Here is a 14972-nt window from a genome sequence, read left to right as displayed (position 1 = left end):
ATGAAATATTATTTGTCGATAATATGTTTTAGTCCGTAATTACTATACTATATATAAAAATATTAATTTTCGCGAACCATTTAGGTCACGGAAATTCCAAAAATTCCCAAGAGTAAGGAGAGTTGTACAAATAATGTGTGTACACAGAATCGATCAAATTCATCTTTTGCTAAAAGTGTTCATCATTTTCTGTTTTGTATCTACTAGCAACATTCCATTTTTCTATAATTCCGATTAAAATATGCCAAAACCTGCAGTAAAAATAGATCTATTCCCCGATTGGTTGAACTACTGTGGCCTCGATGTAAAGCAACGCAAAAATTTCCGTTAATACCCTACATAAATGTTGAACTTCGACCCCTGGATTTCAACCGATTCACAAACAGAGATTTTCTTGCGCTCAAATGTAATTCTAAGTGAAGTATACTGGTAAAGTAATATTCTATTCTTTTACAGAAATAGCTACACATTTTATCATTAATGTATTGTCATGCTTTTGCATATTTACTTTTATTTACGCTGAGATATAGTTAACATTAATTCTATAAAAATTTTGTTACGTCAAGCAATAGGAGTAAGAATGTTTAGCGCCAAAACAAGAAAATAACCTGCATCATTAAAGTATTTTATCATCATCATTTTGACATTTCCAATAGAAAATAGCGTTTGGTATAAGCAATAATGGTGAGTATTACTTATTATTGTTAAGGTTTTCTAGACCCTGTTCGCTAGACCTTCTTGACGGTCAATTTAATCCCATTTATCAATTATCCCCGATGACAGAAATGTCAACCCAGTCGATTTGAGTCATAGGTGAAAATCTGATCTATTTGATGACATAATTTCTTCATTAACTGTATGTATGTGTGAATTGTGTAATACCAATAATGGCGGACGATAAAAGTTGGTGAAGTCAGAGCGTGATCACGTGACATTATTTGTAAACAAACGGGCTCCCGGTGTAACACGTGTCAAATTATCCATACAAGGTGCAATCAATCTTATATTTCACTATTTGATGCTATTTCTGTGTCTGTTAGTAGGTGTTGCAGATCAGAAGTCATAGTTTCATAGTACCATAATAGTGTTGGTGTTCCTGTTCAGTAGTTAGTTGTTAAATTTTTTTATAGAAGGCAAGTCTACATTATTAAAAGAAGGCAAGTCTACATTATTAAACTAAGTTTTTGAAAAAATGAATCAACTCTCCTTGTATTTTTTCCTCAATTTTTGAAACATGCATGATATTAAGAGTATTTGCTTCCCTTGAACCTCTTCCTCAATTTTTGAAACATGCATAATATAAAGAGTATTTGCTTCCCTTGAACACTCTTCCCCCCATCCCCAAAACTCAATGGCAATGACAACTACTCTAATCTCAAATTGAAAGCAATGGAAAGTAAACTGTAAATTATAACTGACTGTCAAAACTAACTTTTACAATGACCACATATTTTTAAGTTCAATGTACATGTACTATACAGGATAATACATGGACTCGATACTGCTGCAAGCTAATACAGGTTTTTCGATGAAAAAATTATTTCTTTGTTAACTTAGGGAGCTATCATTTGATTTTTATGGGGGTGCTAAGATGAAATTTGAAAAAAAAGGCAGGACAAAACTTTTCATCCTAGCCCCCCCCCCTTAAAAATCAAATGGTAGCTCCCTTATAGTGTTTCCTTCAGAGTGTTTTGGCGTGGTATGGCGCCCTGCAATTTTCATACGCCTGTTCATGAGACATAGTATGGTATACCTTTGTCCCTCTGTCTGCCCTGATCTGTCTATTGTCAGCATGTTATTCACTGACTCGGTAACGCTTTCACCAATTTGCCTGAAACTGTGGTGAATTGATTATATCTAATTGACGTAAGCTCCCTATACTGACATTACCTGATTACACAACATGTGTAGATTTTGACCTGTAACAAGTGATAATAGTTTGATTGAATAATAAACAGGTGTCAGCTCAGGTGATAGAATATTGATTAATCAATATAGCTTCTGTCTATGGCGCAAAGGATGATTAAAGGGAAATACCGGCAATGATAGAAAAGTGGAATGTTGTCAAAACATTATTGCCAATATTGGAAGGTTTTAATGCCACAAAAAAACCATTTATTTAACTTCAACTCCGCAAAAAAAAAACAAAAAAATAGCTATTTCACACTCCAATGCGCACATTAAAGGATTTTCATCATGCTCAATAAGATCCAAACTGACAGCAGAAAACATTAACTCAAACACAATTCACAGCATCCTCGTATAAAAATCAACAAACTGTTACCAGGATCAGGATTACTTTATATGAGTCAAGTTTATTGAAAGCAGCCAAGTCAGCTTGTCAATATAGAAAAAAATTGTTTGCCAACTTCCCCTTTATATTAGTAAATGTACTTCTCTAGCATGTTTCAGTAAATGTGTAAATTATTACTGACTGACAAAACTTTGACAATGACCACTTATTTTTAAGTTCAATGTACATGTACATTATGTAATATACAGGATAATGCATAGACTCGATACTGCTGCAAGTTTATACAGGATTGTCGATGAAAAAAATAATTTGTTTGCCAACTTACAGTGTTTCCTTCAGGAGGTTTTGGTGTGGTATGGCACCCTGCCATTTTTATACGCCTGTTTACGTGACATATTATGGTATACCGTTGTCCGTCTGTCTGCCCATCTGTAGGTTGTCAGCATGTCGTTCACCAACTCAATAAAGCTTTCTCCAATTTGAATGAAACTTTGGTGAATTGATTATATCTATTGACATGAGCTCCCTTTAGATTTTTAGGAATTTCAGATTTTAGGTTTCAGAGTTGTGGGGTTTTTAAAAAAGGGGGGATTTTCATGTTTTAGGACTATAACTCAAAAATGCTTTGAGCAGCTGTCATGAAACTTTGGTGAATTGTTTATATCTAATGATGCAGGCTCCCTTTGGATTTAAATTTTTTTAGGCTTTACGTTTCAGCGTTATGAGATTTATTCATAAAAGAGGGGATTTCCCAGTATGCGGAAAATAACTCAAAAGTGCTTTGAACAGTTTTCATTAAACTGTGGTGACTGCTTTATATCCATTGAAATAATCTCCCTTCAGTTTTTTTTGTTTTTTTTTACAAATTTTGGTATGACATTGAGGAGTTAACGTTATGGATCTTTATTCTTTGAAGAAGAGACGGGTGTATCATGTGCTCATGGCGCAGCTCTTTATTCTTGAACCCCTGCCCATTTAAGGAAAAAAATTGGCACCATGCTCTTTTCTGTCGTACTTCAAAAATGGCACCATGCTCTTTTCTGTCGTACTTTATAACACCTTGCTATTTTATACGCCCGCTTATGGGACATAATATGGTATACATACATACCATTGTCAGTCTGTCTGTCGTCAACATGTCAGACGATAACTCAAAAATGCTTTAACCAATTTGCATGAAACTTTGGTGAACTCTATTGACGTGAGCTTGGTGAATTCTATATTGACGTGAGCTCCCTTTCGATTTTTATAAATTTTAGATTTTACGTTTCTGAGTTGTGGGTTATGGGTTTTTTCATTTTAAAAGGGAGGATTTCCCAGTTATTCAATATGCTGAATGAAACTGCTCCTTTTCGATTTTTATAAATTTTAGATTTTACATTTATGAGTTGTGGGTTATGGCGTTTTATGCCCTCACCGTAGCGGAGGGGGCATAAAGTTTTACCCTTGTCTGTCTGTACGTACATAGGTACGTACATGCGTCCCAAAATTGGTTTCTGTTCTCTAACTTTAGTTTGCCTCAATCAAATGTTATAAAATTTATACACGATGCTTATTACCATAAAACACACAACAAGTATGAATTTTGGTAGCGTCACTTTTACCGTTCTAGAGTTATGCCCCTTTACATATTGAAAAATTGCTGAATTTTTTGTTTCCGTTCTCTAACTTTAGATTGGCTCAACCAAATGTTATGAGACTTATAAACAATACTTATTACCACAAAACTCAGATCAAGTACAAATTTGGATAGTGTCACTTTTACAGTTCTTGAGTTATGTCCCTTTATAACGTTATATACAAGCGGGGGCATCATCTGTGTCCCATGGACACATTCCCCATTTATTTCATTTAAAAAGGGGGAATTTCTCAGTTATTTAATATGCTGAATGAAACTGTATTTAGTTTTTGGATTGTGAGCCCTTTTTTGGGGGGTAATTGATAAGCATTTAGGTGTAAAGGGTATAAAATTAAACAGTGTTAGATTACTTATAAATTGATTTATTAAAGTTCTTTGATATGTTTAATCCAACGGTCTATGTAGATATTTAATTTTGAGTATCAATTTCAGAGTCCAAAATTCAACAAAAATTCTTGGGGTTCAATGGTATGCTGAATTCAACGGCATATTTTGAATATTGATTTGGGCCTGGTATACTGTCAATATATTATGTTCCAGATCAAATACACAACCAATAGGAGGAAGTGAGAGCCGTGCAGCTGTATGTGCGGAGGAGGAATAACTCTAAGATTCATAGATTTAACAGATATGAAAAAGTTAGATATATAAGACATGCATAAGCATATTAGTTCATGTTTAGTTTTAGCACGGTCGTCCATAACTGACATGCATGTATGAACTGAAACTACTATAGTATTCTCATGCATGAATAATTTGCCACTAGACGTTAAGCTACCAACAATTTCTACAATAGTATTAGTTTATGTAATAAACCAAAGCACAATAAGTACACAGTACACATTTTAATATTTAACAACTTTGTAAAAGTTTTAAACCAGTGTATATACTCATAATATAAAAAAAAATCATGTCTTTTTCAGGACTTCTGATCCATGTAGTATGGCATGTTTGTGAGATGTGGTTATGGAGAATGGATGTTCATGAAGGGCCTGTAGTACAAAAGTATATCACTGGATTGAGCTCTTTGTCTAAGTGTATTATTAAAATGCTTTGCTTTGACCCCATTTCATTGTTATGCAATTCATTCTTTGTGAAATAAAGATTTGACAGACAACTCACATCTGCACAATGAATTGTTGAAGTAGTATCCATTCTATGTAAGTAGTAATGAGGAGATAAAAGGATTTTATTTACATTTGAACCAAACATTTTTTGTTCAGAAGCCAAATAAAAAAACCGCACAAATTTACCAGACAATGCTACCTGTGCTACTAGCAATATGATGCTAGGTGGTTTTGTTACACTTTCTATGCCCCCGCCGTAGCGGAGGGGGCATTAAGTTTTACCCTTGTCCGTACGTACGTCCCATAATTGGTTTCTGTTCTCTAACTTTAGTTTGCCTCAACCAAATGTTATGAAACTTATACACAATGCTTATTACCACAAAACACAGATCAAGTTTGAATTTTGGTGGCATCAATTTTACCATTCCAGAGTTATGCCCATTTACAAATGGAAAAATTGCTGAAATTTTCCTTTCTGTTCTCTAACTTAAGTTTCCCTCAACCAAATGTTATGAAACTTATACACAATGCTTATTACCACAAAATGATTAAGTTTGAATTTTGGTGGTGTCACTTTAACCGTTCTAGAGTTATGCCCCTTTACAAATGGAAAAATTGCTGAATTTTTCGTTTCCGTTCTCTAACTTTAGTTTGCCTCAACCAAATGTAATGAAACTTATACACAATGCTTATTACCACAAAATGATTAAGTTTGAATTTTGGTGGTGTCACTTTAACCGTTTTAGAGTTATGCCCCTTTACAAACGGAAAAATTGCTGAATTTTTCGTTTCCGTTCTCTAACTTAAGTATGCCTCAACCAAATTTTATGAAACTTATACACAATATTTATTACTACAAAACTCAGATCAAGTACAAATTTTGGTAGCATCACTTATACTGTTCTTCAGTTATGTCCCTTTATAACTTAATATGATATGCAAGCAGGGCCATCATCTGTGTCCCATGGACACATTCCTCATTTATTTTTTTAAACATCTGTACTGGCTACTGACGACTCAGTCATAAGTGTAAATGGTCATTCACTATCTAGAAGAAAAGAACAAAATTCATAAGGCTTAACTGGCCTGATTGATTTCTAAATTTATATTTTATTGTTCAACATTATCATTCATTCGTTAATTTCTTAATTTGTGTGAATTAACAGTAAATGTTAATACAGCACTGTTCACCTATAATATACCACAACAAAACTAGCTTACTGTACTGGTATCACTTAAATTTGTATCCGTATAACAAAAAAAATTTGAAACAAGAATAATTTTACAATACCTTTTTCATTTTGAATACTAAAACTTTTTAGATAATTAGAACATATTAAGTAGATGTTCATATCCACAAGAAATTTTATCTGTTGACTTTTGTGGGAGTTATGAGTCTTTGAAGCATGCTCTCAAAGGTTCTTTTATTGATATCATTTTCATACTGGTCAAAAAATTTTCATTTACTTTGACCAGACTTTGGAGAAGACATTTTCGAAGGAAGAACTAATAAAAAATAACACAGAAGTTTACTTTCTAGCTCATCTAGCCCCAGGCATCATTTCATGCATTGTCATTAATTAAAACCATTAAATATCTTCTGAGAAACAATTTCGACATTTAAACGAAATATTTTTCGAATGATACTGGGAAGATCCTTAACTTATTTACAGTTCTTTGTGGACAAACCCAAGTAAAAAATGACCACCACAAAGGAACATAAATAGAACCATACAAATAGTACATGCAAGCATGTTCTCAGATACCATCTCCCACATTAAAATCACATCAAGCAGAAATGCACCTAATGTGTTCCTCTCCTAGCTATCTAAAATCAAAGATGTGGAACATATTTTATCATAATCATTTGTTAATCTGACAATGCAATTAGTGTCTCCTCCATGACAGTCTTAAACAGTCAAACTAAATATTCAATAAACAACACTGCTAATGTTTAGTGTTTGGTTCAGGCTGGCTGTCATTGTGCAACACATTTTAATATAGAACCCAAGGGGAAAAACAAAGAACTCTTTTTGTCAGAAAACACTGTCAAACATCTACACATACTATCCACACTTATGTGTGTCCACACTTGTTCATATAAAAAAACATGTATACATGATTTAGTTTAGTATATATGCATGCATTGGTTCAATAATTTCGATAACATTAAAATTACAAGAATTTCATATGACTTTAAGTAGTTTTATTATCTAAACAAAAATGTGTATGTCAATAAATCTAATCAGGTGATTATTCCCTGGATAGTCAGCGGAGTGTAACATGGTAGATCAAGAGAAGCTTGGATACTTTATGGTTTTGATAACAAGCAAGATTTGACGAATAAGAATATAAATTGTGTGAGCTTTGTGTAAAATGTCTTGTTCAGTCATATTACATAAAAAGGAGAAACACTTCATAATATATATAATTATTATGATATGCTCAACTTCCTTCTATACATGCTCTAAACGACTTTTTTGTTTTACTTTACTTTATTTTGTTTTCATTTGATATTAAATTGATTTGGAACAAAAAAAATCTAATCAGGTGATTATTCCCTGAGTAGTCAGTGGAGTGTAACATGGTAGATCAAGTGAAGCTTGGAATCTTGATGGTTTTGGTAACAAGCAAGATTTTATGAATATGAATATAAATTGTGTAAGTTTTGTTTAAAATGTCTACTTCAGTCATAGTACACAAAAACGAAAAAAACTTCATAAAATATATATGATATGCTCAACTTCCTTCTACATGCTCTAAACAAGATTTGCTTTACTTTACTTTATTTTGTTTTTATTTGATATTAAGTTAACTGGGAACAAAGTATTAGAAATGATTACATATAACTTGTAGATTTTTCTATTATATTTTACAAATAAAATTCTCGGTTACTTAGGATTGTTGTTTACTTTAAAGATTTTAAAGAAACCATAAAACAAGTATGGGATGCCGAATTAAATCGTAATAGATGTTACATATAGACAAGGATCCTTGTAGTTATACCATGGACATTTGGTCTCATATGATGAATTGATTAAGCACCCTTGACCTCATAATATGATATTTTACACAATGTCAAGAAGCACAAGTATGAAATACAGATAAAGTCCATCTTAAGTATGTTATATAGTGAAATATTATATAACTATACTACAGGCCATACATATTAAGTTATTTTTTTTTATTTTTTTAAAGACAACCCACTTTTGGAAAATGTTAACACACCCAGTGTAAGTGCATTTTTTCTCGCGTGCGTGTGTTTGGCATATATATGTTTATTATGTAACTTCGCCTTTTCCGATTTTTTTAATGGATATTTGAAATCGAATTTTATAAGTTTCTTGGTGAAGATCATGTTACAGCTTGACGAAAATATGGAAGACGTGTATTTATTTGTCATTTTAATTCAAACTATACACTTTATCATCAATGAGAGAAGGCTTTAGGTATACTTTTAGTGTGAAGATGGTGATTATACATATAAGGTTTTTGGATGATAATTTAACTAGCATTAGTAAACTTATTTATTTTGAATTTCACGCGAATTTCCTGCTTTTTGCCAAAATTTACATTCTGGTCCATGTCTGTAAATACTAGTGATTTCATTTGGTATTCAATGTTAAATATATATTTCAAGAACAATTAAAAAATTTAAAAAACAAGATACGTGTTTACCTTTCCTACCGTTAATTTTCTTTTCTAGATGTTTATATTTTTTTGGTTTTTGACCTATGGAGTGTTTTTTTCTGTTCGTTCGAAAAGTATGTGTCAGAAAATTTAAAAAATGTTAATTCTATTAACTACCGATGCAATCTTTTGCAGAGATCCGTCGAATTTATTTTTGGTATGAAAGGTATATCTTTTTACTTCCATTTCCAGTGTTTATAGTTGTTCTATTGTAATATTGTTTGTTTTGCGTATTGTTAATGCAATAGGACACGTGACTTTCAAATATGAACATTGGATTTCACCCATTAAAACTAGAATAAGTTTATCTAATGATTACAGATACATTTTGTACCCCTGCTCACAGAAAAAAGTCTATAACGGTAAATGCTGAGACAAAAGTTCACATTGAATGTGATCTGTATTTTATGTTTCAAAACAATATGTAAAAATATAATGATTTCATCAAATCGTACTTTCATTATCACCTGGGACTAAAAACAAAATGTAAATTTTTAGGTAACCATGGAGAATTACTCTTTAACGATGAAAGTCAACATCTTCAAAAGCGAACTTGACTGTACCTGTAGAAAACTTATTTCAAACGGAAAAGCACATCCTAATGTTTACGGTTATATTGTTTACCAAGCCCGAAATTTAGATATGATCCGTGTAAACTTATCAATCCTTTAAATAAACTTATTCTAAAAGGTTACCAATTCAACACTGTAATGAGATCTTTGAATAATATTTTTACTGGTACACCTATTGAGTTTGTTATGATTAAATTAAAAGCATTCTAAATATTGTTCTTATACACATATTCACATTCACGGTACTACAATCTGTCGATACCTATATTTTGGTATTGCACAAGGTCATATTTTTCTCTGACTGTTAATGATTTTTTTTACACTAAATCGGTTAAATCCATTGTATGTTGGATGTGTACTGATAAATATTTTAGTCTTAGATACATGATTTGTTTATTAGTTGTTATTGACTCTGAACTAGTTGTCAGTAACTGCGAGTACTCTCAGATCTGTTTTGTTGTGAGGGATGTATAAATACCCTGCCACGTCCGATCTGTGTTTTTGTTTGATGTTTTTCTGCTTTGTATCGATCTGATGAGTTAAGTCCTTTTCAACTGATTTATATGGTTTGCTCTTGTACTGTTACACCACTGTCTCAGGTTAGGGGAGAGTTGGCGCCTTCAAACATGTTTCACCCCACCACATTCTGTATGTGCCTGTCCCAAGTCAGGAAACTGTAGTTCAGTGGTTGTCGTTGGTTCATGTCTGTCATATTTGTTTTTCGTAAATTGTTTTGTTATAAATTAGGCCGTTAGTTTTCTCAATTGAAATGTTTCCTATTTTAGATGTCGGGGACTTTTATAGCCGACTATACGGTATGGGTTTTTCTCATTGTTGAAGGCCGTACGGTTGCCTATAATTTCTTACGTCCACTTAATTTGAACTTTGGTGGATAGTTGTCTCATTGGCAATCATGCCACATCTCCTTATTTTTATATTTACCGGTATTTGATAATCAATGAAACTGTGTTAAAAATGAACTTTACCGGTATTTCATAATCCATGAAACTATGTTCAAAGTTCAAAAGATTTCGTCGAATCATCCTGAACGTTAATGAAAATGATTTTTTTAAGGTAAGTGAGGCGCATTACTGTTGATAGTAAATGTCAAAATCGAACATAATCTGCAGTTTATAATCTATGACATTTTGTTCAAATTTCAACAGAACTCTTGTACGGTAAGTGTCAAAACCATGTATAAACAAACTTGACCTGTATTTTATGATTCGTGACTTTGTGGTGGTTTATAATCAATGACCCTGACGAAAAATTGATGATTTTGGAATAAGATCATAATGGATCGTTTTAATAAACTCATGGTACAGGTAAGAGTGACTGGTTACGTTTTCACTTCAGTTTGTGTTTAAATCTAAGGAGCTATATATCACGTATCGATGCAGCTTCATCAGTGAGTATATCTTGGACATTAAAAGAATACGCAATTTTGGAATTACAATGACATATTGAGAACAGTTTATTGTTACAAGTTTTAGTGGTTCTATATCACTTATCAGTTTCGGACGTTGCTGTGTCGGACGTCTATCTGGTAGATAGAACGTTCAAATATTTTTCTTCAATTATTTATGGCCGTAACAGTAGGTATAATATGTTTTGGAAAACAAATTTACTGCTTCCTGACAGCATTGTTTGTTTTTTTTTTTTTTTTATAAAACATGAACATTCATTATTGATTTAAACAACAACAATAATCACACGGTCATATTTAGTTTTCGAGTCAACATATCATACTTTTATCTAAAGTTAATTCAAGTTTGTGTTACGCAAAATCTTTGTTTCGCGATGTTTACACGTAATTTATACACACGTCTATATGAAATAGTCTCAACGAATGAGAAACCCGTTTTTATATTTCATTTATACATGTTTAAAAACCAAACTCCGAATTTCGTCATGTTTCGTTGTCTTTATAGTGTTATTGTTTAGAACCATTCATTGCAAATCCTTGTACTGTTTGTTGTGAATTTTGACAACTCAAAGTAGATCAATATGGTGAACATAATTATGTAATAACATAATAATCCTGCTTGACAACTTTTCAAAGCTTGATTAAACAAGTACTACAACTTTTTAAAGAAAATTTGCCGTAAAAATACGTTGCAATCATTGAATTTCTGCTCCCGAATATTTTCGAATTCCTGACACACTAAAAGCAAACTCAGGACGAAGTGCCACATACCATCATGACCCCCGTGTGATCTTTACCTCAAGATCAAAATACTAGATCTTTAGAGTTATTTTTGCGAAATCTCCCAGAAACTGGATTGCAACCTGTTGCTCCCGAAGAGTGGGCACCACTTGGTCCCACATTAAACATACATAAAGTTCAGGTGCTTAAATTTTCAATATGAAATGTTAGAAATATCAAATAGTTCGGTCGTTACAAAAAATATAAGATGGATATTTCAAATGAGGCAACATATTTTCTTCTCGAAGGGTACAGTATTGTTACGAAAACGCGCAACGAACGGTACAGTATAAACAATTTCATAAACTGTTGACTTTTTTAGAAAATCATAATAATTACTATGAACTAGGTACATGTATGTGGGGTATATTCTGGAGGAAGATACGCTCACTAACCTGCATATATATCAGTTGTTATTGAAAGATATTTAATGATTGCATTTTTGAAGCATTTTTAAGCGAGTTTTTGTGACCAAGGTTTGTAAACGTACGTGCGTTTATCATTCAGTAAGTACAGTTCGAGTTAAAATTCGAATTCTTTAATTATATTGATGACTTAACACGCATACAACGTGTATAATATGTTTTTGTATACAAACTGTATACATAACTCAGAATATTTTTGATATCATATATCGGCTTCTCTCGGCTTGTTCTTTATCGCTTAAAAACGCACAACGTCCGCAATCAACTGTACGGTGGTTAAGCATGTACGATAAGTTTGTATTTTTAATTCATCCAATGAATATTGTCAGTTTTTGCATGTCCAATTATCACATAAAACCACAATGAAAATCCATCGCACCTAAAAAAAAATCCACATCAGAAATAATCGCAGTTACAGTGATAATGTATCGCACCAAATAACAAAATGAATCGCTTTCAATAACTTTTTTCTAGAGTCTGTTGCTTTTATAATATATTTTTGGACTTAAAATCATATTACTAGTACTGTACATTATAAAGTCATATTATAATGAAATTGTGTTAAAAAATACATTCAAATCCATTATTTTGTATTTTAAAAACGTAAACAAACAGTTTTCCCCCATCATCCTTTATTCTACAATAGTAATACTCGCATACGACAGCGAAAATGAACTATCTGGATTCGCACTTTATACACTGATATTTCATGAGAAAGAAATCAGCATGTAACGTAGCAGTATCCAAATTGCAACCAGTACCCAATTTGTACCCATTTTGCATAAAAAGCTTCGGATATCTTATAGGTTTCTTTAGAGACTAATCAATTCATAGTGTTATCATTTATCATTATGTATGTCTTTTAGCATAGCTAAACTTTCTAAAAGATACACAACACCGTCACATTATATATCAACAGACAAAGTCTCAAGTGAAATAGTAAAATTTAAAGCAGCGTTGCATGCGACGTCTATAAAAGTCTACTTTTAAAAATGAGAAATTAAAATATGTAACAAACATCCATTTTGTACAAAATAAAAAAGAAACATGAACTAAGGTTCAATTGTTAAAAACGTGTGGAGAAATTAAACAAAAACTAAAATATTCGATTTTTAAGGGTGTGTAGTTTAGCAAGGGTGCAATTCAGGTACTCCTCATTACATAGTCTTGGCTCGATGGAGGTCGCTTCAAATTCTTTTTGCCTTGATTCTGTATGGAATCAAAATTAGATTTGTAGAACTATATAGTAAATAAGTATACATCTTCAAAATAAGTACAGAATGGAAATTATTGTCCGTTTCTTTAATAAATGATGGCGAAAAATCTGTCAAAATAGGTGCAAATTGGGTACCATCACGTTAATGGAATTATGTTCGATTGTATTTTTGTGTATGTATTTAGTTGTGGCTTTCTAAGCAAATTACATACAACGGAATCTTCAAAGGAGCTTTAGCTACGAATAAGAAACAAAAATAGAATATGATTTGTGTTTTTGTTTCAAACATTCATAAAAGCGGATATAGAAAAAATATTTCGCTATAAGCAGTCAGTTTCGTTAAATTTCATCAAAATTCAGCTAAAGGTTGTAATTCTGTAAATATAGACAATGCAATTTCCCATAGGAACTCCCTTTACGGCTAAAACTGTACCACTTTTACTTTGAAGTTTCGTAATTTTTTTTATCCTAGAATGGAAAGCTCATTATGCACTACTATTTTTTCAAAGGTCAAAATATAGGGCTGTGCGGCATATTTTCAACATTTATATGCCCCGAACTTCTAAGATTCTAAACTTATACTAAAATTATCTACTACCCCTCCCTTTGGGTCTTCCACACATTTCAATTTGACCGCTATGCATGTGTATATTTACGGGTAACATTCCCAAGTTATGTCTCTACGAGATAAAACATAGAGATCATATTTGGGAACCAGTAGGTAAACAAAACAAAAGATCTATGAATATTATATATCTCCACAAAAGAGGCGTGGTTTGTGAAACAGCTGTATTTACAAAGTGCAACCTATACTAACATTTATTTAAATAAAAAAATCTTGAAAAAAACACTATTTTTCACAATAATATTTATTTATCAGAATCATAGCCTAAAAGAAATCATTGCATATGCTCTAACTTTTCTTTTACAGAACATTTTATACCCCCACCCCTGTTTCAATTTTTAAAGAATTTGAAAACAAGACTTTAATAATTAATGTCAGCTTACCCTATGTGCATGTTTTCCGACATGAAATGCTTAGAGCCTGTATGAAACTATTCTGATAACAAATCGAAAACATTTCAGCATACTATAAATGTAAAGTTTAGTAGTTAATCATTGCAACATTCAAGATTATATAAAGTATCCAATCCTGCCTCTGTCTCTAGTCCACATCTTACTGTATGCCTATTTATCTATAAAAGTTCACAATTTCTGCCTCAAATGGCCAGTTTAGAAATCTTGACACAATAATATTATTTCTTACTATATACCTAACATAATTTGGCTAATATATGATTAGAAGTGTTTAAACAAAGCCATATTTGCAAAAATTGTATGTATGAATTAATCAGTATGATATATGAATTCACTAAAAGTTTTATAGAACTGAGTGATGGAATCTGTTTTTTTTTTTTTTTGCATAAATTCACAGCACAGTTATTGTTTTCTATACAAAAGACCTTTATAATAATAAAATCATAGCCTTAACAGGCTAAATTATCTGTTTTATGACCCAGGGGCTAGTGATTTTTCTCTGTTTTTGCCCCTGGGGCCTCAAACTTGCAAAATAATTCTGCTGTTTCTGTTAATATGGAATATTTAGTACATTTTTAGGATAGAACACACTATTGTTAGTTTTATAGAGGTACTTTTGTATCTCTAGCTTGTATTTTTTTATGCCGCGGTCACAAGAAAGCACATTAAGGTGTTACGGATTACTTTTCGGTTTTCGACAGAACAAAAACACCACAACAATATTTATCAATGATCTATGAGTTTCAATGACTGCGAAGAGTAAATATAAGCTCTGCTTAACAATTTAAATTACAAATGTGCATATATTATCAATTTACTTTGCATACAGGGATTTAGGTAAAGTATGCATATTGTAAACTGTGAA

The sequence above is a fragment of the Mytilus californianus genome, unplaced genomic scaffold, assembly GCF_021869535.1.
Source record: "Mytilus californianus isolate M0D057914Y unplaced genomic scaffold, xbMytCali1.0.p SCAF_1, whole genome shotgun sequence".
Classification (NCBI taxonomy): Eukaryota; Metazoa; Mollusca; class Bivalvia; order Mytilida; family Mytilidae; genus Mytilus; species Mytilus californianus.
This window is presented reverse-complemented; position numbering follows the sequence as displayed.